The following is a 14,385-nucleotide window of genomic DNA, read 5'->3' on the forward strand; positions in this document are numbered from 1 at the left end:
GTGTGTGTGTGTGTGTGTGTGTGTGTGTGTGTGTGTGTGTGTGTGAGTCAGAGGACTATTTACATGAGTCTTTTCTCTTTTCACCATATAGGGCTCTGGGATCAAACTCAGGTCATCAGGCCCGGCCAGCAAGTGCCTTTATGTGCTGAGCCATCTCACTGGCCCTCCTTACTAAGGTCTTAGTTTTCTGGTCTAAATAATGCCTTACTGGTTTCCTGCTGCTGGTCCAATGTTTCAGGTCTGAAGACAAATTGCTAAGCAGCATTAAAATAACACCTCGAGATTCAGACCCAATGTAATAATCACTTCCAGGTTTAGTTATAACATGATATATATAAGCAGTGCTGGGTTAGTCAACACACAAAGACGTGGTCTTTTCCAGATTCTTCTTTCCTGCTCCAGAGTCATGGTGCTCTCTCCTGTTGAGCAGAGTTTTAACTGCTATACAACTTATGAATGAGGTAGTTCCTGCCTTCCTATATATTGGCAAACGAGAGAGAGAGAGAGAGAGAGAGAGAGAGAGAGAGAGAGAGAGAACTCTATTGGAAAGGGGGAAAGTATATATTTGAGGCCGGAGGAGGATGGGAGCCTGTGTAGTTTGTGTTTTAAGGGTTGTGGCTTTGAGAATCATTGTTAGATCTATACAAGGCAAAGGTCTAAACCAATGTACATCTAAATTACTGGGTAATGGTGTGGAAGGAAAAGACCACTTTAGGAAGGAAAGGGACACTACAAAAGAGGACTGTGGACTAAGTCTGACATGAGATTCAAGGGAAATGGAATAGTCCACTGGACTATATTTTTCTACTTGGAATTAGCCAGATATCCAAACAGAAATCTGTATTTATAATATCTTTGCAGGACTCCTTTTTAATCTTCCCACTCACTCTCTTACATACACCCAGATGGCTCAGTTTTTCATTGTTGGCTCACACCTTGCTAATTCCCACAAGTCGGAGAAACTTGGCTGTGTGGCTCGCAGGCCCAGTTAAGTGTTCTCTCATGATGCAGTACTACCTACCTTTCTTTTAAGGAACTGCTCCACATCGACCTCTTTCAGGACAGCAAACATAAAAATCATTTGTTCATAACCTACAATAAGAATACATTTTATACCAACACCCAGAGTACAAAGAACATACAGCCTTGTGTGAAAACAAAAGCTTGATTAAATTATACACTCATGCATTGCATTCGGTATTTTTATCCCATCTAGTCTACTAATCCTGGTCAGGAATCACGGAAAAAATTTTATGGTCACAACTGGGAGTTCATTTGATATTCACAAAACACTTCTTTGTGAAGCTTTCCTTGACAACCATGGCACACTCTTTCTTCATTTGTCTAAACTCATGCAACTTTTATCACTTTTACAACTTGTTTGGCTTATACCAATAAACTACATTGTTCATTTCATTTGTTTCCTTGTCGCCAATTAGATTATAAATCACTCAAGGGAGGACAGTGTTGTGTCTTTCTTTGTATTTCTCATAGGACCTCGCATAGCATCTCAATCAATATTTGTTGAGTGAATTAATTAAGTTGGCACATAAAAATATCCACATACAACCCTAATTGAGAGGGACAAGAAAGAATTGGAGGATTTGAAAGTTATGAAAAGTCATGTCTTGTTGTCTTAGCAATATTTTATCGATATTCTTCATATTGAATACAATCAACACTGTCCCTTGGCATTCAGGGAAGGGATTCAGCAATCGGCAACTCAGCTCTGTGAGTCACATAGTTTTTTTCATTGCCTACAAATCAATTGAATTTCACTTTAAGCACAAGTTTCAACTCTATAGTACACATGCTTCCTAGCTTGACCTGGTGTTTGTGTGGCCTCAGTTATCCTTGGAGTTGAATTGGATTCTGGGTAGATTAATGGGGAGAGAGATAGCTTATTTGAAGTCTGTGACATCTAAAGTGTAAGGAGTTCATTTTTCTGGTTCTTCCATGTTATGTCATGGTGTCATCAATGAGGCTGACCTCAATGTTGAATTATACCTTCTCTGATGTTTTGCCACCTTCTCAGGGTCCTCTCTAGGTATTGGGATTTCCTTCAAAATATCTTCCCTCATAATTATGCCTTTAACTCAAAAATTGAGTATAACTGTATTATTTGAGATTAGGGTAAAATCTCATTTTCCTCAAACCCTTTTGGATAGATTTGTGACTTGCTTGAGTCAGAGTCTTAATTCCTCTTTTGCTGAGGGCTTTAAAAAAAATAGACCAGAGACAGTCAATAAAGCGAGGGACACATACGGCAGCCTAAGTCCTTTTCTGGTACCTGCAAAAAGCATAGGTTAGTGGAATAGACTTTTGTGAGGAAAAAATAACTAATATTTCTAAAATGTTTTCATCCCTATTATTTAGGGATACTGAAATAAAGCACTCACATAATCTCTTTGTACTCATGGAAGGTCAATAGAGCTGAAAGAAATGCATTTTCCCAAGGTACTGAAACAGAAGAAAGCACTGCCCTGAGAGGTATTGTACTCAAAGGACCCCGGAGTCCAGGTAGCAGAGAGGAATAGAGTAGTTTAAAAACTGTAAAGTCAGGCCAACTGTAGCCAAAACATCTGAATGATGATGAAAGAATAGTTATACATTTGGCTGAGCCGAACGGAGAAATCTATTTTGTAGTAAGATTGTCATCTTATACTATCTAGACTGGAGCTGGAGGCATGGTTAAGAGCACCAGCTGCTCTTGTAGAAGTCCCTACTTCTGTCCCAGAACCTGTGTGGGCAGCTCACAGCCATTCTTAGGTCGTGTTGCTGGGCACCCGATACCCTCGTGAGCCCTCCACGGACACTAAGCAAGCATGTGGTGCATACCCATGCAGAAAGGCGCCCCCGCACATCCACATACAGAAAATAAAATGAATAATAAGAACATAATTGAGGCCTCGCGTCCAATAAGCCAGGAGTCGATTTTACCTAGTCCACGTGAGGAGGGTTTGACTCCTCACTAAAAATGACATCTGTATCATACATAACATTCTCATTTCCTAATAATATATAGGTGTTACAAACACATACAGCACATAATGTTTTAAGTATGTGTAAGGACGCCCAAACATTTGCCAGGTTTTACTGATTTATTAGGTCGGATGTTTTGCCAATTTATTGGCAAGGAACTCCTGAGTGTTGACTGTATTTGCGACGGAGTCCGGGTTTCCCAAAGGAAACCAGAGCGGGGAACGTGCTGCCGCTCTCACACCTACTCTAATGCTATGGTGTTCTTTCTGTTTGCCAGATTGATTTCTTCTTTCTGAAGCCCCATAATATTTTAGGAGAGATGACCGATTCCTGGGTTTCAGTGTTGGTGGTTAAGTGGACAGTGCCCTGAGTTGATTCCTCAGTAGGAAATTCTGATTAGTGTTTTGGCAACAGATCCAAATGTAAGACCCACTCTTGAGAACCCGCATCAGACACTTACCAAACTCTTGATCTCAACATCTGTTCCTTATTTAGTGGAGAAGGCGTCGTTCTTATTGAGTTGTTTTGTAGGGTTGGTGGGCTGAGATCATTTCTAAACTAGAAAGCTAAACAAATATTGCTACACTTTCATGTGATTAGTGTTTTTCCATAAGCAATTCTCATTAGCTAAAATTATTTAAAGTGAAATGAAATCTCCCGGGTTTTGTCTTAACATTTTTGCCTAGCATTAATGTTGTTGTGATCCTAAACTTGTGTTCTCAGAGCCATTCAAAACAGAAAAAATATGACCCATGTCATATCTTTGATATTAACATTTGTTAAACTTACAACCAGCTATGCCCAACCTTCTGAAAGGAATACCATTAAATCCTATTCTCTACAGTGCCCAGGAAGGGATAATCTGTTAATTATACTTCTCCAAATGGTGATGAAGTGAGAGGGAAAATGCCATTATCCTAAATGCTGAATAATTTAGAGCAACCAGACACTTGAGAAGCTGCAGAAGAAATTCACACTAATGCATTACTATAATAAAAACTGTTCTTTTGGAATCAGATGTACTGAATGAGCATTCTAAAAACTACTTGCTAGAACCATGAACTTACATATGTCTTTGGTTCTTTCTCCAAACATAATTTTATAAAACAACAACAAGAACAAAAACCTCTACAGTGTGAGGGCTCAAATTCTCAACCTTCCTGATGTTAGAATGAAGTTTATGCATCTTCTTAGTTGAGTTGAATGGTTAAATCTTCCCATCTTTATAGAGCCAACTTGACAGAATCAATTTGAGCAGGCCAATGTCCTAATGCTTTCTTCAACATAATATTTTAATTACTATATTTTAATAATAATAATACACTAAGTGGTTTGTTTTGTCCATATGTTCATGGTTGGAGAGCCATCCACTGGACTGTGGTCAACCTAGCAGGGGCCACATCCTTGAAGGAATCTGGCTCTCCCTTTCCAGAAAGCTATTGTCTGTTAACAGCTCTTCAGTTAGGGGCACGGCTTGTGAGCCTCTTCCACCTCAGCAACCGGCCTGACCTTGTGCAAACAACCACAGCTGCTGTGAATTCATAAGTGTAGAACTCTGAAATCCAGAAGATACCGGTTAACTCCAGCTCTCCTTGTTCTCAGGCTCTTACTGTCTTCCCACCCCCTCTTCCACAATGGTTCATGAGTCTTGAGTCAGAGGGTGCTGTAAGTATCCCATTTGTGTCTGAGCACTCCATTTTTTTTATATTAACTGTCCGAAGGTTTTATTCTTTATTTTTTAATTTTAATATTAATTACAGTTTATTTAATTTGTATCCCAGCTGTAGCCCCTTCCCAATCCCACTCTCCCTCCCTCTTCTCCTCCATGCCCCTCTCCAAGTCCACTGATAGGGGAGGTTCTTCTCTCCCTCCATCTGACACTAGTCTATCAGATCTCATCAGAATGGCTGCATTGTCTTCCTCTGTGGCCTGGTAAGGCTGCTCCCCCCTCAGGGGTTGGTGATCAAAGAGCAGGCCAATCAGTTCATGTCGGAGACAGTCTCTGTCCTCATTACTATGGAGGCCACTTGGACACTGAACTGCCATGAGCTACATCTGTGCAGGGGTCCTAGTTTATCTCCATGCATGGTCCTTGGTTGGAGTATCAATCTTAGTAAAGATCCCTGGGCCCAGATTTCTTGGTTCTGTTGCTCTCCTTGTAGAGCTCCTGTTCCCTCCAGGTCTTTCTGTCTCCCCATTTTTTTATGATTCCCTGCACTCTAGCCAAAGTTTGGCTATGAGTCTCAGCATCTGCTTTGATACCCTATTGGGCAGAGTCTTTCAGAGGCCCTCTGTGGTAGGTTCCTGACCTGTTCCCTGTTTTCTCCCTCTTCCAATGTCCATCCCATTTGCCTTTCTGAAAGAGGATTGGTCATCTTACCCAGGTTCCTCCTTCTTGCTTAGCTTCTTTAGGTGTACATATTTTAGTATGTTTATCATATATTATATGTCTAACATCCACTTATAAGTGAGTATATACCATGTGTGTCTTTCTTCTTCTGGGATAACTCACTCAGGATGATCTTTTCTAGATCCCACCATTTGCCCACAAATTTCATGATTTCCTTGTTTTCAATTGCTGAGTAGTATTCCATTGTGTAAATGTACCACAATTTCCATATCCATTCCTCAGTTGAGGGACATCTGGGTTGTTGCCAGGTTCTGGCTATTACGAATAAAGCTGCTACAAACATGGTTGAGCAAAAGGCCTTGTTGTGTACTTGATTGTATTTTGGATATATGCCTAGGAGTGGTATAGCTGGATCTTGAGGAACTGGATGTCTACATGTAGAAAAATGTGAATAGATCCGTATTTATCACCCTGCACAAAACTAAAGTCCAAGTGGATCAAAGACCTCAATATAAAACCAGACACACTAAATCTGTTAGAATAAAAAGTGGGGAAGAGCCTTGACCTCATTGGCACAGGAGACAACTTCCTGATCAGAATACCAACAGCACAGGCTCTAAGAGCAACAATCAATAAATAGGACCTCATGAAACTAAAAAGCTTATATAAAACAAAGGACACTGTCATCAAAACAAAGAAAACAACAGCGTACAGACTGGAAAAGGATCTTCACCAACCCTATATCTGACAGAGGGCTAATATCCAGAATATATAAAGAACTCAAGAAGTTAAAAAGCAAGAAAACAAATAATCCAATTAAAAAAATGGGGTACAGAGCTAAACAGAGAATTCTCTGTAGAGGAATATCGAATGGCAGAGAAACACTTAAAGAAATGTTCAGTGTCCTTAGTCATCAGGGAAATGCAAATCAAAACGACCCTGAGATTTCACCTTACACCCATCAGAATGGCCAAGATCAAAAACTCAAGTAACAACACATGCTGGAGAGGTTGTGGAGAAAGGGGAACCCTCCCCCACTGCTGGTGGGAATGTAAACTTGTACAATCACTTTGGAAATCAATCTGGCACTTTCTCTGGCAATTAGGACATTCATTCTTTCTATGTCAACCAATTGTGAGTTTCTGTGTTAACCATCCAATACACCAAGAAATTTTTCTGTTGAGGTCTGAGAGTTTCAGTATTCTAGGATAGAGGGACACAGATTTAGAGTGTGGTTTGATACTGCCCCCATTTAGCAGAGCATAGGAGTGGGCATATCCCTGCAGCCTGGGGGCTCCACAAGCATGGGTTGTTTGACATATTTATAGTACTACTAAATGCACTTCCTCCTGCAGAGAGGCCCTGAAATCCGAGCAGAATGTGGTTGGTTATTCCCAAAACTTTTGGGTCACCATTGGGCATCTATGGGCATATCTTGCTATGCTGGTCATTATTATAGTTCACAGGAGTCACAATTCGGTAAGACTGTTGATGATTCCCACCCCACCTCCCCAGCAGCTTACTTACGTCCCTTTAAGTCCTATGAAAGTTGGCCAGCAGGGAAGAAACTTCCTGGTCGATCCTAACTTGATTTCTCCATGTTCTGACACAAATGTTTGTGATTGATTGATTCAGCAGCAGGGTCTAATCATCAAGTCCTGGCAGGTGAACAAGAACAGTGATAATAGCCTCTATTGTTTGGGGGTTGGGTGGGACTCTCCTAACCAACAATAATTCAAAGGGAGGCATTTCAAACCTAGTACTGGGTTCAGGGAAGAGCACTGCCCACTTTTTTGGGTTACTCTATCTGAACTCTTATATGAACTCATGTATCAATCTATGTATCTCTGTATCTATCTATTGTCTATAATCTATCTGCCTCTGTCTCTCTATCATCTATCATCATTAGAATCTATCACTCTATCATCTATCTATAGAATGATCTATTTCTGTGTATATGTATCTTTTATATATAATTAATATGCATACATATATATGTTTATGAAGTAGTAGATTATCATATGTCCTTTTCAAACATTCTTAGTGTTAATTATTATTCCCCCTAACTTCTTTTTTCTATCCTCTCATACCCCTATTTACTCTTGTTAGCCAATTATGCTAATTAGAAAAATTAGGAAATCAGTGTGTGTGTGTGTGTGTGTGTGTGTGTGTGTGTGTGTGTTAGAGATTGTACTCTCAGAGGGCTATGGGGAAAACACAATGCTTAGATTTACAAAAATGTAAGAAATTGAAGTGTAAGACTATTCTTGCTTAAACCTTCAATGCTATCGGCCTCCATTTAGCTCAAAGGGCAAAATTGAGGATCTTTGCAGCTCTCTTATTTAAACTTAGGGTACTTCATATTTGTTCAGTATTTTAGCTACAAGAGAAAACTAATTTTTACCGGTTGAAGAAAACACAAGTACAAATCAAGGCAGGTGGTGGGGAACTTGCTGGCACTTGTCACTAATTGCCAAGAGTTATGCTGAGTTCTATAATGTCTGGATACTAAAGTACAGATTATGAAGTAAATTACTTTATTGCGGCAGCAACTATCTCTTTACTTTCTTCTATGGAATTTTCATTTCTCTCCCTTCCTGTCCCTCCCTCCTTCTCTCTCTCTCCCCTCCTGCCTCCCCTTCTTACTTTCCTTCTTTTTTATTTTTCTTTCTTCCTTTCTTTCTTTCATTTGTTCCTTCTTCCTCCTTCCCTCCTTGCCTCTCTCTTTTTCTCTCTTTCCTCCTTTCTTCCCTCCTTTTTTCCCTCCCAGCTTGTGTTTTCTTTCTTTCTTTCTTTCCTTCCTTCCTTCTTTCTTTCTTTCTTTCTTTCTTTCTTTCTTTCTTTCTTTCTTTCTTTCTTTCTTTCTTTCCTTCCTTCCTTTCTTTCTTCCTCTTTTCTCCCTTTCTTCTGCCTTTTTCTTTTTCTCTTTCTTTCCTCCCTCCCTGCTTTCTTTTTCTTCTTTTCTTCCTTCCTCACTCTTTCCCTTCCATTCTCCTTCCCTCCTCTCTCTCCTTTTAACCAGAGTCAAGCTTTCCATAGAAGATAGTAAAATGAATGCTTCTTTTTGAAATGTTCTCAGCTGTCTTATTAATTTGTAGCAGAAAAAGAAAGCCTTGTTCTTTTTTCCAGTTGACCCATGCAAAGCTCAAGCTTTCCGTGTTGTGGGATGATTCCTCATTTCCTGTAACTAGACCCCTGTTGACTAAGTGGTAGGATCTCCTGTTGAGGTTTGTCTCAAGGTCTGCTATAGCCACAAGAAGACGAGAATGATGGTGGAGGGTGGAGGACACTATGAAGAAACAGTTCAGATGTCCAGAACCTCAAGAACTGAGAAAGGAGAGATAAAGGTTTTGTTCTAATTAGGAAGTAAGTACAATCGGCTAAAAACAAATGTGTACAGTGTGTGTGTAAATTACATTAAAACAATAACTTTCCATCCACACGCTATCTTCACATGCATTTTAGTAAAATTATGTAAGATGTGTTAAGAAGTAAAAGATTAAGTGTGTCAATGCTATTCCTCTCAGGTTGCTAAGAAACAGGAATATTGTGAAATTTGTAAAGGACTTAGCAATTAAGTTACATGTATAAAGGAATTATTTGTTACTTCTCTGCTATTAATTTTCGCATGGCATTGTAATTAATTCAAGTAATCATAATCAGATATTAACCACTCTCATGATTACTTTACAGAAAACATAGCCTCATATGTGGAGCAGAGGCAGTTATTCTGTAACAACGATATTAAAGCGTGTTCGAGCCAAGGCAATATTAAGACCCTGAAAGTACATAATATATGAGTTGTTTAGCTCATCCCTGAGCAAAGCAACAGAAGGAAGCAAAGGCTTGTTTTGGCTCACAGTTTGGGAAGATTCAGTCCCTCATGGTGGGGAGGCACGGTGGCAGAGATGGGCATAGTCTCAACAAGTCCATCATTAGGAAGAGAGATGAACATTGGTGCTCAGAATGTGGGATGGTGCCATCCACACCCAGCATGGGTCTCCCTCTATTCAGCATCCCTGGAAATGCCCTTACAGACATGTCACAGCCTGGATGCCCTAGCTGATCATAAATCCAATTGAGGTGAAAATGGAGATTAACCATTGCATATTGTAACAAGTCACATTGCAAAATCCTTGTCTTTGAAGTCTTATCTTATTCTGAGACTGAGTCATATGTAAATATGCCACTTGATATAATAAAATGTATAAGAAGTGCATGCATAAACACAGCAGCATATAAAACAAAAAACAGAAAACGTCAAATTTCAGCAACAGAGAGAATATTGTATTTCTGTCAAATTTGGAAAATAAAGAGACGATAGAGATAGTGATGAAAAAATACATTTTGCTTGATTTTCTGTGGCTAGTGTTTTATAAAGAGAAAGTTGACTGTAGTCCAATTCCCACTCTGTCTCTAGTTACTTGTTACCTTGGATTAAGGCAATCTCCTCAGGCCTAGTTTCCTCATCTGGAAATGGAAGAAATTTAATTAGATGTTAATGTGAAGCTGCCTCCAGCTTTGAAATTCTACAATTTATGCAATCTTTGGAAATAGCAAGTCATCAAACTCAAACATGGTGTTTTTTTTTTTTTTTTTTTTTTTTTTTTTTTTCCGGAAGTGAACTGGTTAAACTGCTCAGAGGGAGCGGTAGCACACTATTGGGAACGATTTCTTGCATCTAAATGTGGTTGCTTGATTCTAAATGATTAGGAAGAAAAGCAGGCCACCGTGCGGATATTTCTGTGACCTAAATGTTGAAAGCTTTGAATCCTCAGATGGTCCATCCCGGTGGAGAGTGACAGGAAGGTTGATGGGCCTCTTCTTTCTGATGAGAATGCAAGTCAAGGGCAGGGTGCAAATCGTGCTGGACAACACTATCTGCACCAGCTTCCCGTTTCTTCACTAGCACATGGCAAGATACTTGGGGTTCACTTAGTGGAGCTGGCCAGTCAGCAGCCAATCACTTCATGGTGCCCTGCATGCCAAAGGCCATGCCACCTTTCCTCTTGGCACTCTTGTCCCCCGAGCCCCAACTCCCCTACTGTAGTGCAGTGTAGGACTGAAAAGCTTTGCTCTTTGCCCCACCCCACTCTAATTGTCTCTATATGCTGCTATCCAGACCACAGCCTTTGAAAACATTCCTAATGGGGGGGGGGGTAGGGACAAATAATAAGAATGGCTACAAAATATAATTAATTTTTCTGTCTATTAATGCAGGGGAAAAATGTCTAATGGGTTACAGATTTCTTCCTATGTGAGTAGCGTGACCGTGACGGATTAGAGAGAGGAACTCTTCCGTTGAAGCTGCACTTCCTTAGCTCCCCTCATTCGGAGCAAGGCCTGGGCTTGAATGAGGGTTGCCTGGCGTTTTATTCATGGAAAGAGAAATGATGTGTGAACTGGTAAAGGCTTCTCTAAGGGAAGGAGAATGAAGGCCTTTAAACCATTATTAAAACTAAGGCAGCAGGCCCCCACTTGCCTGGCTAACCGGTAAATATTTTTGGCTGCCCGCCAGCACGTTTCAATATTTCTTTGAAGCTTTCTTTTACTTACTACAGTGGGCTAATTAAAGCGTACCTTTCGATCTGTGCTCAGATACACACAAGCACTCATGTGCACACACACAGGCCCAGATGCCAATGCGGAGTCCACCTTGCTCTTAAACAGATGGGGTGGGGGAGTCTGAATTCTCTCCTGGGTATTCTTCTTGAGACCATGTGCTGTATCTAGAGAACGTGTTGGGAAAGTTGGCAAATGTAATTTCCCAGTTTCAGAACGCTGCTCCGTATGTCAGAGGAAGTGTCTTGGGTGACTGGAAACTGATCAGATTTTGTGAAAAAGTTGTGTCTCTCCAGATACTTAAAAATACAATAATACCAGACATGGTGGTACATTCCTTTAATCTCAGCACGCTGGATGGAGATAGAGACAGGTGTATCTCTCTGTGAGTTCAAGGCCACCCTGGTGTATATAATTCCAGCCAGGGCTATGCCTTAAGATCTTGTCTCAAAGAATAAAAATGAATAAGTGAAAATAAAATGAAACTATATCCACTTGCTTAGTCAGACTCACAGTTGCCAGTTTTTTCTTCCTACTTTGGCATTTTTGCTTTTTAGGTATATTTCTTTTCAGCGAGGACTCTATCTCTGAGCTACACCCCTCGCCCTTAAGCTATTTCTTTTGGAAAGATAAAATATGAACCTTGTATCAATAATTGAAGCTGGGCAGTGGAGGCACATGCCTTCAATCCCAGAACTCGGGACGCAGAGGCAGGTGAGGTGTATCTCTGAGTTTAAGCCTACTAGCCTGGTCTACAGAGTGAATTCTGGGACAGCCAGGGCTACAGAGAGAAATCCTTTCTTGAAAAAGTAAGTAATAACAATAATAATAAACATAAGCATAAAATAGCTAACACTGCTCTAATATATATAATATTTTATAACTAATTGTTTCTGTAATTTTAGTATGATTTTTCTTAAAAAAAACACAAATTTTTTACTTGTGTGTATGTGTTGGGGAAGTTGGGGGTGTGCGTGTGTTTTTACAAGTGGAGGCTAGAATAGGGCATCCAACCCCCAGGAGCTGTGTTTACAAGCAGTTGTGAATCCCCCAACTTGGGAACTGAACTCGGGTCCTCCGGAAGAGCAGAGAGCTCTGTTAGCTGCTGGGTCATATCTCCAGCTCCATTGCTTAACATGTCATTTTCATAATTTGGTTTTACATGTTTTAAATTTATTCAAATCTCCAAATGAGATTTTCTTTGCACTTGGTGGGTTATTTAAATATACCGTTTAAAAATTTCCTAAACTGTTCATTTTGAAGGTTGGATTTTATTTTCTGTTTCTTCTTTTGGGGCCATGACTTTGCTGATACTATTATTTTAAATGTTGAGTTTTTACTCCAGTTTTGCAAGATTTTAAAGATATAAGAGGTATTGTATCACATGCTTAATATATTTTTAACATTATAATTTTTATGTAGCCATTTTGTCTACTTCTGGAAGCAATATATTAAAACATGATTTTATTATGATAATTTTTCTCAGTTAGGTTGGGTTTTGCTTTTCTGTCTTTCAAAGTCATCACTTTTAAAGTCATAAGGAATACATACCACTTGTTTCTGCTATCAATGTTGTTTTATTTTTATTTTTTGTTTCTAGACAGAGTTTCTCTGTGTAACAGAACCCTGGCTGTCCTGGATTCTCTTTGTAGACCAGGCTGGCCTTGAACTCACAGTGATCCACCTGCCTCTACCTCTTGAGTGCTGGGATTGAAGGCGTGTACCAACATGCCCGGCTTCAATGTTTTCTAATCAATGTGGTATTTCAATAATTTGTAACATGGTTATAAACAATGTTACGGTGGTATTCTTTCTGATCAGTCAGTAATCTCTGTGCCCTTATTTTCAGTGTTCATATTGGTCTTATTTTAAGTTGGGTTTTGAATATTTAATCAAATCTGAAAATATTGAGTTCAGTTATTTTCTTTTGATACAGTCACATTTCTATTTTTCCAACTTTTGTTTCAGAAAGCTTTCTATATTCTCCCTTATCACATCTTGTGATAATTTAAAGCCATTAGTTTTATCTGTATTGTGCTTTACTTACTTTGCTTTATCTTTTATAACACACATACTTTGGTTCAACATATATATATATACATATATGAATGTATACATGTATTATACATAGTAAGAAATATTACACATATAATATATTTATTACTCAATATATACACATGTATATATAAATATATATATCAATATAGGAACATATTAATGTTTCTAATAGCCTAAATAGACATTAGTATTTTGGGTTATTTCTTGGGGGTTCTAGAGATGGCTCAGTGGTTAAGAACAGAAACTCACTTTGTAAAGGACATGGCTTTGGTTCCTGTCACTCCTTTCAGGCAGTCCACAAGCCTGTACCTCTAGCTCCGGGGTGCTTAACCCCTCTGGCCTCTGTGGGTACTTGAACTTTTACATGCATATACTGTGCTCCCTACCCAAGTACACAGAATTAAGAATAATATTAAAAATAACTTTTTAAGGTTGAGCGGAACCCTAGGTAGCAGTGCCTAAGGACTTTGACCCAATGGCGACCCCAGAAGCCAGCTGCAGAGGCAAAAATGGAAAGGGCTGAGACACGTCCATCATTTACTACCGTCTGGAGGAGGTGGCCAAGCTAAACTCCCCTGAGGAGACGTGGATGGTGATCCATGGGTGAGTCTACAATATTACATGCTTCCTCAGCGAACATCCTGGTGGGGAAGAAGTTCTGCTTGATCAAGCTGGTGTGGATGCAACTGAAAGCTTTGAAGATGTTGGCCACAGCCCTGATGCCAGAGAGAGTATTGCCAAAGCAGTGCTTCAATGGCGATTTCCATCACCTTAAGCCCAAAGGCGGTAAGCAGGATCCTTCTGGAAGCAGTACATGCAAAAGCTGCTGGGCGTATTGGATTGTCCCCACGGCTTCTTGTATAGTCACTTCATGACAGAGAGCAAATCCTCCTGAGGAGACCATATCGAAGTGTGGGTGCGCTTTCTCCTGGGAGTGAGAAGCAGAGACTTGCTCCGGAAGCTTCAGCGGGGCTCCCTCCTTGAATGCTGCCAGTTCTCCCTGCCCCCACGCCCCAAGCCATGACGGTTGACCTGTCTTCTTTCAGTGTAGGACCAGAGTCCTTCATCAGCCGCGGAATGAAGCCCCAAGCACCTGCTCACGTTGTGTCCTTGCCAGTGTTTCTTCAAACTGGTTTCCACTCATTCTTTTCATTTCAAGAGTTTATGCCAATGAGTTAGAGTTCCCATGTTGAAGTGACACGGCCCTTTAGGGACAATATATGATTTCTGAATTCACATTAGACATATTTAAGGAAATAGCAGTCTAGTTTTGAATCTCTTCCCATTTTTCTTTTAATTAAATTATTTTTTTTAAAAATAACTGTTTAAATTTTTTTTAAATCCTTTTATGTTGGTGTCCTGGTAGGGCCTACCCAATACACAGAAAATGTATTTCATATTCAACATCCTGAAATTTCATTACTGTAGTTTTG

The 14,385-nt window shown here is 39.8% G+C and overlaps 1 pseudogene; it reads left to right on the forward strand.

Annotated features, from left to right (window-relative positions):
• Positions 1-13,427: 13,427 nt before the first annotated feature.
• On the forward strand, positions 13,428-13,847 carry LOC129667430 (cytochrome b5 type B-like; annotated as a pseudogene).
• The last annotated feature ends 538 nt before the right edge of the window (positions 13,848-14,385 follow it).

The sequence above is a fragment of the Psammomys obesus genome, unplaced genomic scaffold (assembly GCF_907164565.1).
Source record: "Psammomys obesus unplaced genomic scaffold, mPsaObe1.curated_primary_1811, whole genome shotgun sequence".
Taxonomy (NCBI): Eukaryota; Metazoa; Chordata; class Mammalia; order Rodentia; family Muridae; genus Psammomys; species Psammomys obesus.